This window comes from Heloderma suspectum, chromosome 7, assembly GCF_057233095.1.
Source record: "Heloderma suspectum isolate Gila_16-S chromosome 7, 16-S_ref, whole genome shotgun sequence".
NCBI lineage: Eukaryota > Metazoa > Chordata > Lepidosauria > Squamata > Helodermatidae > Heloderma > Heloderma suspectum.
Genome location: NC_139464.1, coordinates 76,133,050 through 76,153,307, shown reverse-complemented (window position 1 = coordinate 76,153,307; position 20,258 = coordinate 76,133,050). Strand labels below are relative to the sequence as shown.

The following is a 20,258-nucleotide window of genomic DNA, read 5'->3' as shown; positions in this document are numbered from 1 at the left end:
TTTGGGGTTTAGAAACCAGAAGCAGTCAGTTTCGAGATTCAAAGGGAACAAACAGACAAGTTGGATTTTGCACAGACAATCCGCAACTGAAATTCCAATTGGACCACTGGCTGGTGGTAGTTTGTGTGGCATTCATAATGCTCTGAATGGTGAAGCAATAAATGCTATTTAATTTCAGGAGCATTAAGGTGATAAAGAAACAAAAATACATTTTCATTATAACAAGCTGAAAGTTAAGAGTGATTCACAGTGTTTAATCAAAAGTAAGCAAGAGTCAAAATTTATATTTTGTTTCAATATATTGGGTACTGAAATATGTGACAATCTGTGATATCTATGTGGCAACTAACCCACCCTTCTCTTCATTGAACACAGAGCTGGCAATCCAAAGCCATCAAATAAATGGGAGTTTTGTCACCAATGTCAATAAAATGAGATTGTACTCACAATCTTAATCTTTGTGCCCTCCTCCCAAGTCAAATGTGGAGGAAATAAACATTTTTCCTTTTTGTGGTACGTTCAATTTGATTTAAAGATTCATACAGTTCTTGTTGTTTGGAGTTAGGCCAGCATTTTTATTTTATTTTTACTAAAGTTTTATCCTGTTCTTCCTCCAAAGTGTTCTGGGCAAGAGATGTACACCCAATTTTATTCTCACAATAACCTTGTGAGGTGGGTTAGGCCAAGAGTCTGTCTTAAAGTAATCAAATAAGCTTCATGGCTGAGTAAGGATTTGACCCCGGGTCTACACCACACTGGCTAAGTAAACATTCATCATAATTTCTTCCATCAAAACATTTAGGTTGTTATGCTTACTGGCAAATGCATGTGCCATGCTTCCTTATTTCTGACAGTTCTGTGCCATTTAGTAACAGAGTCTGGAAGCCAAGAACTCCGGAATTTTAATACTAATTCTTCTGAAACCTTCAGCAGGTCACTTGAACTTTATTGTCTCCTTTTCTAGTCTTATGAGAATGAAACAGTAATGTCTGTATACCAAATATTTCCAGCAAGGCTAACCGTTTTATGACTGCATACCTGTTTGAACATCAGATTACTGCCAAGGTGCTTAACTGGATATCTTTTTCTTTTTTAAAAGAAAATATTTTAGAAATATAATTTTAGATGGCTGAGATACATCATGCCAGTCTCTTTGATGCTTCAGATTAGTCATTTTCAAACTGTGTTCCAGGGAACCCTGGAGTTCCTCTGAAGGTTATCAGAGGTTCTTCAAAGAGAAGATGAGTAACAGCAGACAAGCTTCATTAAAAGACATCTTGCTTGCTGCTACCAATCTTTTTCCTGCAACATGCTGTCACAGGAAGAAGGGGTATATGCTAGGGTGTATTCTCAGTTCTTGCAGGGCAAAAGTGGACTCCAATAAAGCCCATGCCATCCACTTGATATGAACTATGGGCAGCTAGGTAATTTTAGACCTGGATGTAATGGTCTTATGCCCCCTTCCCGCTTTAGATGGCCATATGTATTTAGTTGTGAAGCACAGCACTAATATTTCTCTTCCCTCACCTCCAACCAGGGCCGGCCCTAGGATAAATAGCACCCTGGGTGAGGAGTGTCACATCCTCTTTTCATGTGCAAATTCAGATTGATTGAAAGCGGATCTTTTTGTTAGCTCATTATTTCAGTTACAAATTAAGCCATGGAAATGCTTGGCAAACACTAGAGAGCCGCTGGACATTGGCAACATCATATAAAGGACCCTAAAACTTCTGTGAGTAACCAATCTCGATCGCAAGATAAAAGCCCTGTGTGGAGAAGCTCCATAGCATCATCATGACTACAGGAATAAAATGAAGCTTGCTTCTGTGTGTACCACTTTCTGGGTGTTCATTGGGGTGGGGGTGGGGTGGGGGTTGGGCCCTGGACTTTGGCCCTAACTGCACCACTGACTGTGGTTCTCAGAAGTCCCAAATTGCCTGCAATTGACAAGGATTCAAGTATTTATGTATTTATTTTATTCCATTTCTATACCACCCATTAGCCAAAGCTCTCAGAGCAGTTCACAAAACAAAACAGAAAGCCATAAAATACAGTAAGATAGTAAAACATAATACAAAACCCCATACGTTTAAAGAAAACCAAGATAAAAGCCAGCAGCAACACAAAGATCTTGAAATGCACCAATGCAATGTTTAAAACTGCAGGGGCTCTTTGGCATATAAGTAGATGTGGAAAGACTTCTCTGAATGAAGCAACTTTACAAAAATCACTTTAGATTAAGATTTAAACCTTTATAATCTAGTCAAGATTTCAGCAACTTGCTATATGGAAACAACGTCTCCTTTTCTGTTTGTAGTTCACCGCTTGCAGTACTGAGTGACTAAATGTAGATGATCCCCCCCCCCCGCCCACACACACACATGCACACATGATTTGATACCATGGTTTGAAGTGGGTTACATAGTTAGATCAATTTGGATGTCACAGCAAACTATGGTAACAAGGAAATGAAGCTGGAAATATGCAAACAAGAAGCAGGGAAAGTACATGAGTTCTTGATCCTCCAAACTATGGCTTGAAAAATTGAAACAAGATGTCTCAGTGAGGCCAGACTGTGACCCCTGGCTTTTCCTCTGATTCAGCAATAAATCTTACTGTTGTGGTGGTCAGAACATTTGGTCCTACAGTTCTTAAGTACTCAGCAAAGTATATTAAGGAACTGTTGTTTTTAATGTAGAAAAAACTGTTGTTTTTTTCTTCCTCTCTCAAAATACTAGAACCCAGGGTCATCCTATGAAGCTGATTGGTGGGAGATTCAGGACAGATAAAAGTATTTCTTCACACAGCACATAGTTAAACTATTTTAGCTGGGGAACATGGGTGGGAGGATGCTGTTGCACTCATGCCCTGCTTGTGGGTTCCCAGTTAACAGCTGGTTGGCCACTGTGTGAAGAGAATGCTGGATTAGATGGACCCTTGGTCTGATCCAGCATGGCTCTTCTTATGTTCTTAATGCTCAAAGTATGCAATTTAATTACTCTCAACTCAGCATGAATAACTACATCATTGCTCATACAATTTTCTAGCCATCTCAGTAACCTTGCTACAGTGTATGACTTGGTGACCTCCATGAGCAGTGAATTCCACAGGCTGACTGCATGCAGGGAGAAGAAACATTTAAATGATTGGATAAAGCTATTAGGAAAGAGAAAGTCACAAATTTGCAAACTTGGGCCATGGTGTCAGCTGTTCTATAGAATTAAGTAGATTGTCTTGGCTGCTTTGTATCATTATCTTACTGTTATTAAAATGTAGCTGAATTCTTTTTTCTCATTTAATGTAATGTAACAGGAAAAATTAAGAGGATCTAAAGAGCCTCTTGTTGAGGGTGAAAGTGGAGAGTGCAAAAGCTGGTTTGAAACTCAACATTAAAAAAACTAAGATCATGGCATCTGGCCCCATCACTTCCTGGCATATAGAAGGGGAAGAAAGGGAAGCAGTGACAGATTTTATTTTATTGGGCTCCAAGAACACTGCAGACGGTGACTGTAGCCATGAAATTAAAAGACGCTTGCTCCTTGGGAGGAAAGCTATGGCCAACCTAGACAGAATAGTAAGAAGCAGAGACATTTATTTATTTATTTATTTATTTATTTATTTATTCATTTATTTCTATACCGCCCAATAGCCGAAGCTCTCTGGGCAGTTCACAAAAATTAAAACCAAACAACACACAATAAAACAATTTAAAATATATAGAACATTAAAACCACAATATAACAATACAACCACAATAAAACCTAGCAGCAGTGCAGGAGTTTAAAAGACAGATGTATAACAGCAAAGATAAAAAGTTAGAAAGCTAAAATGCTAAAATACCTGGGAAAATAAAAAGGTCTTCACCTGGCGCCGAAAGGAATACAATGTAGGCGCCAGGCGAACCTCACTAGGGAGCTCATTCCAGAGCCGGGGTGCCACAGCAGAAAAAGCCCTCCTCCAAGTAGCCACCCGCCTCACTTCCTTTGGCAGGGGCTCATGGAGAAGGGCCGCTGACAATGATCTTAAGGTCCGGGCAGGCACATATGGGAGGAGGCGATCCTTCAGGTAACCTGGCCCCAAGCCGTTAAGGGCTTTGAATATTAGTACCAGCACTTTGAATAGGGCCCGGAAATGGACTGGCAGCCAGTGCAGCTGGAAAAGTATTGGCGTAATATGAGCTTGCAGGCCAGTCCTTGTTAACAATCTTGCTGCCCTATTTTGGACCAGCTGAAGTTTCCGGACCGTTGTCAAAGGCATCCACACGTATAACGCATTGCAGTAATCCAGACGAGAAGTTATCAGAGTTACATGGATAACTGTAGCTAGGCTATCTCTGTCCAGATAAGGGTGTAGTTGGTATACCAGCCTAAGCTGATAAAAAGTGCTCCGTGCCACTGAGTTCACCTGTGCCTCAAGTGACAGTTCTGGATCCAAGAGCACCCCCAAACTACGAACCTGATCCTTTAGGGGGAGTGCAACCCCTCCAGAACAGGTTGAATATCACCTAGCCGGGCAAACGAACCACCTACTAACAGTACCTCCATCTTGTCTGGATTGAGTTTCAGTTTATTGGCCCTCATCCAGTCCATTACCGTGCCCAGACACTGATTCAGAACAGCCACTGCCTCACCTGGGTTTGATGAGAAAGACAGGTAGAGCTGGGTGTCATCCGCATATTGATGGCACCTCAGCCCACACCTCGGATTACCTCCCCCAGCGGTTTCATGTAGATGTTAAACAGCATGGGGGATAAAATGGAGCCCTGTGGAACCCCATGGCACAATTGCCATGGCACAGAGCAATAGTCCCCCAGCACCACCTTCTGGAATCGGCCATCCAAGTAGGAGCGGAACCACTGTAGTGCAGTGCTTCCAACTCCTAACCCAGACAACCTATCCAGAAGGATACCATGGTTGATGGTATCAAAGCCGCTGAGAGGTCCAGGAGAATCAACAGGGTGGCAGTCCCCCTGTCCCTCTCCCGGCAGAGGTCATCCCACAGGGCGACCAAGGCAGTTTCTGTTCCAAAACCAGGCCTGAAGCCCGATTGAAATGGATCTAGATAATCTGTTTCATTCAACAGTGCCTGGAGCTGTCCTACAACCACCCGCTCAAGCACCTTGCCCAGGAAGGGGATGTTGGCCACTGGCCTATAATTGTTAACATCCTCTGGGTCCAGGTTAGGCTTTTTCAGGAGTGGTCTAATTACCGCCTCTTTTAAAGTGGCAGGCAACACTCCCTCTCTCAAGGAGGAATTTACAACCTCCTGGACCGAGACAGACATCCCCTCCTTGTTTGATTTAATAAGCCATGAAGGGCAAGGGTCAAGCACACAAGTGGTCAATCAGACTTGGCCAAGTACCTTGTCAGCAACCTCAGGCCTCAGTAACTGAAACTCATCCAATAAAACTGGACCAGACGGTGCTCTGAACACCTCTACCAATGGAACTGCATTAATGGTGGTGTCCAATTCATGACGAATCTGAGCGACTTTATCTTCAAAGTGCCGTGCAAACTCGTCACAGCGTGCTACCGAGGGTTCCACAGTCTCTCTCCCTGGCCCAGAATGTAACAGGCTGCGAACCACTAGGAAAAGCTCCTCTGGATGACACTGAGAAGATGCAATGCTGGTGGAAAAGAAGTGTCTCTTTGCCACCCTCACCGCCACAGAGTAGGCTTGATAGCGAACTCTTACCTGTGTTCGGTCAGACTCAGCACGAGTTTTCCTCCACCTGCGTTCTAGCCGTGTCCCCTCTTGCTTCCTTGCCCTCAGCTCAGGTTTATACCAAGGAGCTGGCCGGGCTCTGCTCAGAGGGAGAGGGCGCTTGGGCGCAATCGTGTCAACCGCTCGAGTCATCTCTGCATTCCACAGGAGCACCAGCCATACCAGCAGGAAAATCCCCCAGAGCCCTCTGGAATCCATCGGAATCCATTAATCTCCGGGGGCAGACCATTTTAATAGGCCCCTCACCCTTGCAGAGGGGGAAGGCTGCCAGGAGTCTAAACCTCAGCAGGAAGTGATCTCACCATGACAAAGGGACAGATGTTAATTCCTCCACTTTCAGATCACCATCCTCCTGCCCAGTCGAGAAAACCAGATCAAGCGTGTGTCCTTTTATATGTTTTGGGCCAATGACATGTTGGGACAGCCCCATGGTTGTCATGGCGGCCATGAAGTCCTGAGCCGCCCTGGATACAGCGGCCTCGGCATAGAAGTTGAGATCCCCCAGGACCATCATCCTAGGGGTCCTCAACACCAAGTCCGAGACCACCTCCATCAGCTCAGGCAGGGAGTCTGATGGGCAGCGGGGTGGGCGCTACACCAATAGAATCCCTAATCTGTCCCAGGTACCCAACACAAGGTACAAACACTCAAGATCTGCACTCGAATGAGCAGGAAGCCTGAAGAGGGAGATTGAATTCCTATAGACCACGGCAACCCCCCCTCCCCGACCCTCGAGTCAGTGTCGGTGCTGCACCAAGTACCCAGGAGGGCACAGCTGGGAGAGAGTGACCCCTCCCAGTTCCCCCACCCAGGTCTCAGTAATACATACCAGGTCAGCCCCCTCATCCACAATCAAATCATGGATGAGGGAGATTTTATTTTGGGCCGACCTGGCATTCAGCAGCAGCACCACCAGACCCGAGGGCAGACTGGTAAGGCTGCCAGGACCCATCAGGTTGGGGGAAGAACCAGAAGAGGGGACAGCTGTAAGGTGTCTAGCCCCTCTTCTCCTCAGCTGGCCTGTTAATCCCCCAATGCCATACCTCCCCCTGCCTGTGACCACAGTTATAGTGGCACCTCCCCGACCCCCTGAGTTGCCCAATAGTCCTCCCAGGCACATATTAAAATGTTAGAGTATAAAATAATTCAACAGTATAAAAGAATATAAAAGATAAAAGAGATAAAAGAGAACAGCAGCTAAGAAGGAGCAGATAAAGTCCACGTTTGCCCCTTTCCCCCTCGTCTTTAAAGCTGCTGCCCTCTGCTGCTGCTATTTGCTGCTGGTATCTGTGGCTGCTAGTGTCTCTGGAGAGGCAGGTGGGTAGGTCTTCAGATCCTACGTGACTTCAAGTGCGACGCTAAGTGCGCACTTAACGTCGCACTTGGCGCGACGCCAAGGCGCTGCCTCTGGCAGCCCCGCCTTAAGTACCTGGTGGCGGGGGCAGAAGCAGGCTCAGGATCCACCCGGTGCAGCTGCTGGCTGGTCCTCCTTCCCCCAGGCTCCTTCCCAGGCAAGACATCACCTTGCCGACAAAGGTTCGTATAATCAAAGCTATGGTTTTCCCAGTAGTAACGTATGGCTGTGAGAGCTGGACTATGATGAAGGCTGAGCACCAAAGAATTGATGCTTTCGAACTGTGGTGCTGAAGAAGACTCTTACAAGTCCCCTGAACTGCAAGGAGGTCAAATCAGTCCATCCTAAAGGAAATCAACCTTGACTGCTCATTGGAAGGACAGATACGGAAGCTGAAGCTCAAATATTTTGGCCACCTAATGCGAAGATTAAAGTCACTAGAAAAGACCCCGATGCTGGGAAAGATTGAAGGCAAAAGGAGAAGGGGACAGCAGAGGATGAGATGGCTAGATAGCATCACCGTTGCAATGAATATGAACTTGAGAACACTCCGGGAGAGAGCGCAGGACAGGAAGGCCTGGCATGCTATGGTCCATGGGGTCACGAAGAGTCGAACACGACTTAACGACTGAACAACAACAGGGAAATTAAGATATACCAAGTACTAATAAAGAAAATACCCAAATGTCTTATGGATGCACTTTCTTTATAATGGTACAGTACTTAGCAAAAAGATTATAGGTCCGGTTTATCTCATTCTATGGACTTGTTGAGCTGGCAGCTAAATCTGACTTTACTATTTAATGTAGAAGTTTGCATTTAAAAGTATATATAAGTGATGGTGGTCCTTCAGATAATGATTATACATCAAAGGCCTTGACCTAGAATTTATAGCTCTGAAATACAATACTCTTTTAAGCGCAAGTTATTCAGTTTCTATAACTTCAGATGATTCATTATCCATCTACCCTTTTCCACTGCCTGGTTCCTAGAAGGGCAGAGTCCTATGTGCTGCTGGACCACCACAGCTGTGAGGGAGAACCAAATCTATAAGCTTCTCCCAGAAAACATATTCTTAAGAGGACTACCTCTGCCCAAATTTAGAGATACCCTAGGGCTACCTTCAACCACATGAAACAACCTGATATTTAAGTTTATCCTCTCAATCTTTCTTTTCTCTAGTTTCCCTTTAAATCACTCATTTCCTGAGCACCAAAGACAGGACTGTTTTTACAGTAACACCTCAATTATGGAATTCCCTCCATGAAGAAATCTAGCAAGCCTTTGTGTTTTTAAGTATGCTCTGAAAAAAAATTGTTCAGGGAGGCCTTTTATGATTATATTTAAGTTGTTTAAGCTGACTTGCTTTTATAAATTTTCTTAGCTCTGTTTGTATTTCATATTTTATTGTATTTTATATTAGTATGTTTATTGTTTTTATATCTTCATAGGACACCTTGTGAGAAAAGTTTCTAAAAGGCAGTCTATAAATCCAAATAAACAACAACCATAAATAGACAGAAAACCTGTGGTAAATTGACAATGCTAGTTATAAGTTGACAATGGCCTATGATACCCTATGGAGTGTTAGCACCAAACTAGATGTGTGGGGCAATTATGTGTTTCTTAAACAATTGTGTGTTTCATTCACATATAAAGTGGGTAGGCAGGGCTCTACTTCTCACACAAAAGGAAGGAAGGAGGAACAAAATCCCCCTTATCTCACTGTGCTCCACTGCTTTAAACAGATTTTGCAGGAAGTGAGCCAAGCAAGGAGGAAACTGCTTAAAGCAGCAGAGCGCACAGTAAGGTAAGGTGGGGAAGAGTTTGGGTTTTGTTCGCTTCTTTCACACTCTCCTTTTTAAAGTAAGAAAATCCCCACTTTATATGAGAATGAGGCAAACAATGTTTTAAGACACACATCTAGTTTGGCCCTTCAGTGCTTGCATAAAAGACAGTAAACAACTTAAGCACAAATTCTAAGAATTGCAGAACCCAATGATATCATATATAGTTTATATTCTCAAGGGAAAGATGCTTTCTTAAATATTTCAGGTTGACTAGACAATCAGATGCAATCACTTCCTTATCACCAAAATAGGCAGCATCATTTTTCAGACCCAAAGTTTGATTACCAACAATTACTTTATATGCTTTCCTTTTACTAGTATTTTAGTACCACATATTATTTTTCTAAGAAAGTCATAGAATTCATTGGTAGGGTTTTTTTGGGCGGGGGCGGGGGGCAAAAAGCAAATGGGTAATTTAAATCTCTGCTACATAAAGGGGTATGTTGCTTAAATGGAAAATAATGAATTTTATCATTGAGTTTATTAGAGTTCTGACTGCATTATCTAAATTCAAAGCAAAGATCATATTTAAATTAAAGTCGTTTAAATGTAATGTTTGTTGATGGCATATTTCGGATAACTTCATGATACAGAAAGCAGTAATAATACTGCTGGACTTAATGTTGTGGTTCTGTTTCCATTAAATATCGAATACAAATTGCACTCTGCATTCCACTTTATTGCATGCACTTTGAATGATGGGCCTCAGAGGAGACTGGTGGATCTGATTTCAGCAGGGCAAAGTTCCGTTCTGAGCTTTAGTTACAACCAGCCAGAAGTCTAAAGGTGCTATCCAAGGTGCTGGACCCATTTTGGGGATAGGATCCAGCACCTTGAATAGCTTCTTTAGACTTCTGGCTGGTTGTAACTAAACTCCAGAATGGAAGCTCCACCCCACCATAATCAGATCCACCAGCCTACCCTAATGGGCCTAATGTGCTTTCCGCATAGCTTCTCAAAAAGCTGTTCACAGAAGACCACGGACATTATTTCAAAACAAAGCTTATATATATTTCTAAGATCTGATACTGAAACTCCCTAAATCAGTAACCAAAAGCTTAGCATCCAGATGGGTGTGACAACGAGTCCTAAACCAGGATTAAAATTGAGAAGTCTTGTTGGTCTGTTACAACAATACTAGAAGCCCACAGCCAACAAATTTCACTGATTTATTTATAAAATGTCTGAGTCAACTTTCCAGCAGATATGCTTTTTGATTACAAAATGTAAAAAGCATAAACACCAACACTACATTTACATTATTTTAGGAAGAAGAAAACAAATCTCAATAATTTGTTTATCTCAGCAGATCTCAATAAAGTGTTGCAAATCCCTGTGAAAACCAGAAGAACCTTTAACTGGCAGCAGAATGGATACAACATAAGCTAGGTTCACTCAGATGGGAATTCCACATGGTAGGTGCTGCACTTGAGAAGGCCCTGCTGCATACCCCTTGCAGTCTTACCTGAGTAAGGCCTGGGAAATTACCCATAGAAGAAGATACTTCCTAAGATATGGAGGACCCTGGAAGGTAAGCTCCTTAAAGCTCAAAGCCAACACCCTGAAATGGGCCCAAAAGCTAAAAGGCAGCCAGTGGATTTGGACCAAAATCAAGGAGACCCCCTTTACTTGGTTAGTTCAAATCAATGAGAAATTAAGTTTCTACCATTCCATTGGGCTTTCTTGCCCCCTTGGTTACAGGGCTGAAGTGACAGTAGAACCCACAAATGGCAGAATTCCTCTTCCGTACACTTACCTGGTCCATAGTCCACTTAGGATGTAAATTAATACAATTTTCAGAGTACAATAGTAGTATCATTTGGCAAGTGCTCCTTTGAAAGTCAAACCATACTTTCCTTCTTTTCAGTTTTCCATAAACATGTGCAGATCAATATTTTGCTTAAAAACTCTTTGAAGAAATGACTGAACTTAAGAACACTCACATTCCTCTGTGACCAAAGCCTTGATAAACAAAGAGATATATTTGCTCTTCTTCATTGATTATTTTTGCATTACATTTTTCTTCAAAGGAAGCAGATAAAATACTGTTTGACTTAATAAAGCCATATCTAAAAGCCAGCCACAGTCAATATAAGCAAAAAGTATGAATAAAACAATTTTTAAAATTTTAAAAATCTATACCCTGCCTCTCCAGCAAAAATGGCACTCCAGGTGTTTAACAATAAAATGCAGATTTAAACAAAGTCTTGGTTAAAAATATAACATAAAAACAAATCAGTTAAAAGCACAACAATAAAGTACATAACCAGCATGCAACCTGTTAAGCCCCTTCAACAGCAGACCAGTTTACATGTAAAAGGCCTGCCTGAATAAAAATGGCTTTGCCTGCTAATAGAAGGATAACAAAGAGGGAGCCAACCTAGCTTTCCTGGGCAGGCAGGGAGTGGCTACCAAGAATGCCCTCTCTCATGTTCCCAACAAATGTGCCTCTAATTGTGGTGGGACCAAGAGAAGGGCCTCCCTGGAGGTTTTAAAACCTGTACAGGCTCATATGGGAGAGGGCAGTCTTCCAAGTAGCCTGGTCCCAATTCATATATGGTTTTAGAGGTCATCATTTGATTTAATTTGGTTTTGCAGATACCTTGAAGTATAATATGTTACTTCACAGATGTTTAAAAAAGCATAAATCAAAAAATGTGAGCAGCACAGATCTATTTTTCATTTCAGCTTTGTCATATTTTTGGTAATCAGCACTCTAGGAGTTAAAAACATTTATGCAGTGCCCCTTAAATTGACTTCAGCAGGGCAATATGTATTTCAATGGTCATTGAATTACTCTTTGATAACACATCACAGAAATTAAACTACAAAGCATTTGCAAAGATTCTCAGATCTAGATTTGCATATATATTCATTAAGAGCAAGCAAGCAGTTTCCACAAATTATTTCTAAATCAGGCTTATTGAATATCTCTCAAATCAATTTCACTATGAGTTGGGAATCAAAATAGGTTGCATTCATCATTGCTGAGTTTGGGGAATGTTAAAATGTGGTAATCATGCTGATAATGCTGTTTCTCAGAGTAATGACTTTAAAATGCACAAAGTTATAGCTACCACTTTATACAAGGATTAAGGGTGAAATCTCTACATCACTGAAGATAAGAGCAAATATTTAATTTACTTCCATGTAATTCGAGATTTCAGTCCGAATACTCAAGAACATTGGCTTAGGCCAGACCTACACCTTTTGTCATATCATTACAATCCCATCATGGTAACACTACATCCCTCTTGTGCATTTATACCTCGTAGGACACACAATATCTCTTCTGGTGTTTTTCATAATGTGGAATAAAAAGCAGGAAATGACACCATGATAGCGGTATATTGAATGTGTAATGTGCCCCTTAGATTCGAACTTTTCCTCCATGAATGGCAGAGTTTACATTAATGTAACGGAACTTTCCTGCCTTGCCCTTCCCCCTGTATCCCTCTGAAATCTGTTACTGATGCTTGCGGGACCCATGGAAATGGTTTGCAATATGGTGGAGGGACATGCATGCAGTGAGGGCGAACTGGGGGGAAATGTCCCTTGCCTTATATAAATGGAGGAGCAACTCAGGATCCAAGCTATTGTGTTTAAATTTCTACCAAGAACTTACCTTACATTTCCATATTAAATACATTTTAATGTTTATAAAATAAATTGTAGTGATTGTATGGGTCTTCTTCCAAATCAATATTCTTAGCCACATTTAGTAAAACTGGAAAATCTTGTAACTGGAAAATCATGAAACCTTTAACTCCAACTTTAGCAACTTCTTATATAGTAATTTGACGTAGTTGTAAAATACTACCAGGAAATATTTAACAATGTATGTGGAAAATATTGTTATTTTCCATACCTCTTTGAAATCCCTAGAATAAATAATGGTCTTGAAGAGCAAGCACTGATCCCATATAACCTGCATTTGTTACAATGGTATGAAAGCCAAGTGGAGAGTTTGATGAATAGCTTTAATAGGTGCTCAGCACTCATGTGGAGAGTTCAGCCAATTAAGAAAATAAAATTTAGATGTTAACCTAGAATTAGTTTTCCCTTCCCCTCCCACCTCCTTTCCTGAGCCCCAAGTTTCATAGAGTAACTTTCAATTATAAAAACAAAAACAAAGAATCTCATTTCAGAGTCTGTGGAAATATACATAATGTTTACCATTATATACAGTATTTATCTCTTTTGTTGTCATTTGTTTTCCCCTGCTACTTTGTAGTATGCAATGTGACCCATACTCTCTCCAACATATAGAGAGTTGGGAAAAATCATGCTGGTGTTTAATATATTTAGATTTTAAGGAAGCTTATTAGCCTAGAAATTATTGTAGTTGCAATTGTATTCATCGGGTGAGCTTTTTAATTTGCCTAAAATGGTTGCATTATTTGTGACTGTTTAGAGACAATCTTGTTCAATATATCAACCCACTGTTGTTCTGTGGGCATTGCAGTTCTTACTGTGTTGCTCCAGAAGCTAGGTTTCGATGTTGTGTCAAAGAGACTCCATTTTAAGTTAGTGGCCATAATAAGATTAGGGCAAAAATGCAAGGCAGAACATTTATTGAAAGCTTAGCTTAATGCAAAAGTGAAGTATAACAGGATGTAGTTTGTGGGTTTCTCTAGCTTCCTATCCCCTTCATGGATCACTGCCTTGTTGTGGCGAAGGGGCTTGTGTAACTCACTGAAGCCATAAGCTATGCCATGCAGGGCCACCCAAGATGGACAGGTCATGGCAGAGAGTTCTGACAAAATGTGGTCCACTGGAGAAGGAAATGGCAACCCACTCCAGTATTCTTGCCAAGAAAACCCCATGGAACGTAACACAAGGCTAAAAGAGATGACACCAGAAGATGAGCCCCTCAGGTCGGAAGGGGTCCAATATACTACTGGGGAAGAGCAGAGGGTATTTCCAAGTAGCGCCAGAAAGAGTGAAGCGGCTGGGCCAAAGCTGAAAGGACACTCAGCTGTGGATGTGTCTGGTGGTGAAAAGAAAATCTGATGCTGTAAAGAACAATATTGTTTAGGAACCTGGAATGTCAGATCAATGAATCAAGGTAAGTTGGAGGTGGTCAAACATGAGATGGCAAGATTGAACATCGACATCTTGGGAATCAGCGAACTAAAATGGACAGGCATGGGCGAATTTAATTCAGGTGACCATCATATCTACTATTGTGGGCAAGAATCCCTTAGAAGAAATGGAATAGCACTCACAGTCAACAAAAGGGTGGGAAAAGCAGTACTGGGGTACAATCTTAAAAACAATAGAATGATCTCAGTACGAATCCAAGGCAAACCATTCAACATCACAGTAATTTAAGTCTATGCCCCAACCACTGATGCCGAAGAAGCTGAGGTTGATCGTTTCTATGAAGACCTACAACACCTTCTAGAACTAACACCAAAAAAAGATGTCCTCTTCATCATAGGGGATTGGAATGCTAAAGTAGGAAGTCAAGAAATCACCGGGATAACAGGCAAGCATGGCCTTGGTGTACAAAATGAAGCAGGACAAAGGCTAATCGAGTTTTGCCAAGAGAACACGCTGATCATAGCAAACACTCTTTTCCAACAGCACAAGAGATGACTCTACACATGGACATCACCAGATGGTCAATATCGAAATCAGATTGATTATGTCCTTTGCAGCCAATGATGGAGAAGCTCCATACAGTCAGTAAAAACAAGACCTGGACCTGACTGTAGCTCAGATCATGAGCTTCTTGTTGCAAAATTTCGGCTTAAATTGAAGAACGTCGGGAAAACCACTAAACCATTCAGGTATGACCTAAATCATATCCCTTATGAATACACAGTGGAGGTGAGGAATAGTTTTCAGGGATTAGACCTGATAGACAGAGTGCCTGAGGAACTATGGACGGAGGTCCGTAACATTGTTCAGGAGGCAGCAACTCAATCCATCCCAAAGAAAAAGAAATGCAAGAAAGCCAAGTGGCTGTCTGATGAGGCTTTACAAGTAGCTGAGGAAAGAAGGGAAGCGAAAAGCAAGGGAGAAAGGGGAAGATATATCCAACTGAATGCACAGTTCCAGAGAATAGCAAGGAGAGACAAAAAGGCCTTCTTAAATGAACAATGCAAAGAAATCGAGGAAAACAATAGAATGGGAAAGACTAGAGATCTCTTCAAGAAAATTGGAGATCTCAAGGGAACGTTTTGTGCAAAGACGGGCATGATAAAGGACAAAGAAGGCAGGGACCTCACAGAAGCAGATGAGATTAAGAAGAGGTGGAAAGAATACACAGAAGAACTATACAGGAAAGATCTGAATGTCCATGGTAGCCATGATAGTGCGGTCACTGGACTTGAGCCGGACATCCTAGAAAGTGAAGTCATGTGGGCCTTAGGAAGCATTAGTAACAACAAAGCTAGTGGAGATGACAGTCTTCCAGCTGAGCTATTTAAAATCCTAAAAGATGATGCTGTTAAAGTGCTACACTCAATATGCCAACAAATTTGGAACACTCAACAATGGCCGCAAGACTGGAAAAGGTCAGTTTACATTCCAATTCCAAAGAAGGACAACGCCAAAGAGTGTTCAAACTACCGCACAATTGCGCTCATTTCACATGCCAGCAAGGTTATGCTCAAAATCCTACAAGCTAGGCTTCAGCAGTATGCGAACCGAGAACTACCGGAAGTCCAAGCTGGGTTTCGAAGAGGCAGGGGAACTAGAGATCAAATCGCCAACATTCGCTGGATCATGGAGAAAGCAAGAGAATTCCAGAAAAACGTCTATTTCTGCTTCATTGACTACGCTAAATCCTTTGATTGTGTGGATCACAACAAACTGTGGCAAATTCTTAAAGTGATGGGAGTACCAGACCACCTTACCTGTCTCCTGAGAAACCTGTACGAGGGTCAAGAAGCAACAGTAAGAACCAGACAGGGAACAACCGATTGGTTCCAAATTGGGAAAGGAGTACGACAAGGCTGCATATTGTCACCCTGCTTATTTAACTTATATGCAGAGTACATCATGAGAAATGCCGGGTTGGATGAATCAGAGGTTGGAATTAAGATTGCTGGGAGAATTATCAACAACCTCCAATATGCAGACGATACCACCCTAATGGCAGAAAGTGAAGAGGATCTCAAGAGCCTCTTGTTGAGGGTGAAAGAGGAGAGTGCCAAAGGTGGTTTGAAACTCAACATTAAAAAAACTAAGATCATGGCATCTGGCCCCATTACTTCCTGGCATATAGAAGGGGAAGAAAGGGAAGCAGTGACAGATTTTACTTTCTTGGGCTCCAAGATCACCGCAGACGGTGACTGTAGCCATGAAATTAAAAGACGCTTGCTCCTTGGGAGGAAAGCTATGGCCAACCTAGACAGCATAGTAAGAAGCAGAGACATCACCTTGCTGACAAAGGTCCGTCTAATCAAAGCTATGGTTTTCCCAGTAGTAATGTTTGGCTGTGAGAGCTGGACTATAAGGAAGACTGAGCGCCGAAGAATGGATGCTTTCGAACTGTGGTGCTGGAGAAGACTCTTACGAGTCCCCTGGACTGCAAGGAGGTCAAATCAGTCCATCCTAAAGGAAATCAACCCTGAGTGCTCATTGGAAGGACAGATACTGAAGCTGAAGCTCCAATATTTTGGCCACCTAATGCGAAGAGAAAACTCTCTGGAAAAGACCCTGATGCTGGGAAAGACTGAAGGCAAAAGGAGAAGGGGACGGCAGAGGATGAGATGGCTAGATAGCATCACCGATGCAATGAATATGAACTTGAGCACACTCCGGGAGAGAGCGCAGGACAGGAAGGCCTGGCGTGATATGGTCCATGGGGTCACGAAGAGTCAGACACGACTGAACGACTGAACAACAACAACTAGCTTCCTATAGAGCTTGCGGTTAAGCTAGCGTTTTCCTGTCATCTGTCACCATAACCTTATGAACTTACATCTAAGCTTTAACATATTATTGCTTTAAATGAGAAATGTATACGATGAATAGCAAATACAGGAGGGGAGAGCATGGAGGAATGTGGTTTAGCGTACGTTGATTATCAACTATATCAGAGGGCTGAAAATTATTTTATATGAATAAAATATTAGGAAATCTATAATTCCTTCCGGTATAGAGCTACTGTAATTTTCCAGTATAGAGCTACTGGAAAATTACGCTCAGCTAACCTATGCTCTCAAAAATGAGATAAAATAATTTCATATGCTATGGCTCCCATATAGAGGCTTCTGAAAACAAATTTCTGGAAACCAATGGCACTGGGACTTTAAATTAAATTGGACTATTGCATGCAGTAAGAGCTTTCAGCTGTTAAAGCCACCACTTAGGACTGATATGTTAACCAAAGTGGAATGCCAGGTCGACCCAAAATAAAATCTCCCTCATCCATGATTTGATTGTGGATGAGGGGGCTGACCTGGTACGTATTACTGAGACCTGGGTGGGGGAACTGGGAGGGGTCACTCTCTCCCAGCTGTGCCCTCCTGGGTACTTGGTGCAGCACCAACACTGACTCGAGGGTCGGGGAGGGGGGGTTGCCGTGGTCTATAGGAATTCAATCTCCCTCTCCAGGCTTCCTGCTCATTCGAGTGCAGATCTTGAGTGTTTGTACCTTGTGTTGGGTACCTGGGACAGACAGGGATTCTGTTGGTGTACCGCCCACCTCGCTGCCCATCAGACTCCCTGCCTGAGCTGACGAAAGTGGTCTCAGACATGGTGTTGAGGACCCCTAGGATGATGGTCCTGGGGGATCTCAACTTCCATGCTGAGGCCGCTGTATCCGGGGTGGCTCAGGACTTCATGGCCACCATGACAACCATGGGGCTGTCCCAACATGTCATTGGCCCAACGCATATAAAAGGACACATGCTTGATCTGGTTTTCTCGACTGGGCAGGAGGATGGTGATCTGAAAGTGGAGGAATTAACATCTGTCTCTTTGTCATGGTGAGATCACTTCCTACTGAGGTTTGGAGTCCTGGCAGCCTTCCCCCTCTACAAGGGTTGGGGACCTATTAAAATGGACTGCCCCCGGAGATTAATGGATTCCGATGGATTCCAGAGGGCTCTGGGGGATTTTCCTGCTGGTATGGCTGGTGCTCCTGTTGAAGTCCAGGTTGCTCTGTGGAATGCAGAGATGACTTGGGCGGTTGACACGATCGCACCCAAGTGCTCTCTCCCTCTGAGCAGAGCCCAGCCAGCTCCTTGGTATACACCTGAGCTGAGGGCAATGAAGCAAGAGGGGAGATGGCTAGAATGCAGGTGGAGTGCTGAGTCTGACCGAACACAGGTAAGAGCCCACTATCAAGCCTACTCTGTGGCGGTGAGGGTGGAAAAGAGACACTTCTTTTCCACCAGCATTGCATCTTCTTAGTGTCGTCCAGTGGAGATTTTCCAAGTGGTTCGCGGCCTATTACATTCTGGGCCAGGGAGAGAGATGGTGGAACCCTCGGTGGCACGCTATGATAAGTTTGCGAGGCACTTTGAAGATAAAGTTGCTCAGATTCATCATGAATTGGACACCACCATTAATGCAGTTCCATTGGTAGAGGCGTTCAGAGCACCGTCTGGTCCAGTTTTATTGGATGAGTTTCAGTTACTGAGGCCTGAGGATGCAGACAAGGTGCTTGGCCAAGTCCGATCGACCACTTGTGTGCTTGACCCTTGCCCTTCATGGCTTATTAAATCAAACAAGGAGGGGATGTCTGTCTCGGTCCAGGAGGCTGTAAATTCCTCCTTGAGAGAGGGAGTGGTGCCTGCCACTTTAAAAGAGGCGGTAATTAGACCACTCCTGAAAAAGCCTAACCTGGACCCAGGGGATGTTAACAATTATAGGCCAGTGGCCAACATTCCCTTCCTGGGCAAGGTGCTTGAGCGGGTGGTTGTAGGACAGCTCCAGGCACTGTTGAATGAAACAGATTATCTAGATCCATTTCAATCGGGCTTCAGGCCTGGTTTTGGAATGGAAACTGCCTTGGTCGCCCTGTGGGATGACCTCTGCTGGGAGAGGGACAGGGGGAGTGCGACCCTGTTGATTCTCCTGGACCTCTCAGCAGCTTTCGATACCATCAACCATGGTATCCTTCTGGATAGGTTGTCTGGGTTGGGAGTTGGAGGCACTGCACTACAGTGGTTCCGCTCCTACTTGGATGGCCGATGCCAGAAGGTGGTGCTGGGAGATTATTGCTCTGTGCCATGGCAATTGTGCCACGGGATTCCACAGGACTCTATTTTATCCCCTATGCTGTTTAACATCTACATGAAACCGCTGGGGGAGGTTATCCGGAGGTGTGGGCTGAGGTGCCATCAATATGCAGATGACACCCAGCTCTACCTGTCTTTCTCATCAAAACCAGGTGAGGCAGTGGCTGTTCTGAATCAGTGCCTGGGCACGGTAATGGACTGGATGAGGGCCAATAAACTAAAACTCAATCCAGACAAAACGGAGGTACTGTTAGTGGGTGGTTTGTCTGCCTGGCTAGATGATATTCAACCTGTTCTGGAGGGGGTTACACTCCCCCTAAAGGATCACGTTCATAGTTTGGGGGTGCTCTTGGATGCAAAACTGTCACCTGAGGCACAGGTGAACTCAGTGGCACGGAGCACTTTTTATCAGCTTAGGCTGGTATACCAACTACACCCTTATCTGGACAGAGATAGCCTAGCTACAGTTATCCATGCTCTGATAACTTCTCGTCTGGATTACTGCAATGCATTATACATGGGGCTGCCTTTGAAAACGGTCTGGAAACTTCAGCTGGTCCAAAATAGGGCAGCAAGATTGTTAACAGGGACTGGCCTGCGAGCTCATACTACGCCAGTACTTTTTCAGCTGCACTGGCTGCCAGTCCATTTCCGGGCCCGATTCAAAGTGCTGGTATTAACATTTAAAGCCCTTAACGGCTTGGGGCCAGGTTACCTGAAGGATCGCCTCCTCCCATATGTGCCTGCCCGGACCTTAAGATCATCGTCAGTGGCCCTTGTCCGTGAGCCTCTGCCAAAGGAAGTGAGGTGGGTGGCTACTAGGAGGAGGGCTTTTTCTGCTGTGGCACCCCAGCTCTTGAATGAGCTCCCTAGTGAGGTTCACCTGGCACATATATTGTATTCATTTCAGGGCCAGGTGAAGACCTTTTTATTTTCCCAGGCATTTTAGCTTTCTGAACTTTTAGCTTTGCTGTTTTAAATCTGTATTTTAAACTCCTGCATTGCTGCTAGGTTTTATTGTGGCTGTATTGTTATATTGTGGTTTTAATGTTCTGTATATTTTAAATTGTCTTATTGTGTGCTGTTTGGTTTTAATTTTTGTGAACCGCCCAGAGAGCTTCGGCTATT

General features: G+C 43.3%; 1 protein-coding gene across 1 annotated transcript in view; it reads right to left on the bottom strand.

The window, feature by feature from the left end:
- Positions 1-20,258, bottom strand: part of NELL2 (neural EGFL like 2) — a 197,453-nt gene that overhangs the window by 48,908 nt on the left and 128,287 nt on the right. The gene's annotated exons all lie outside the window — the stretch shown is intronic.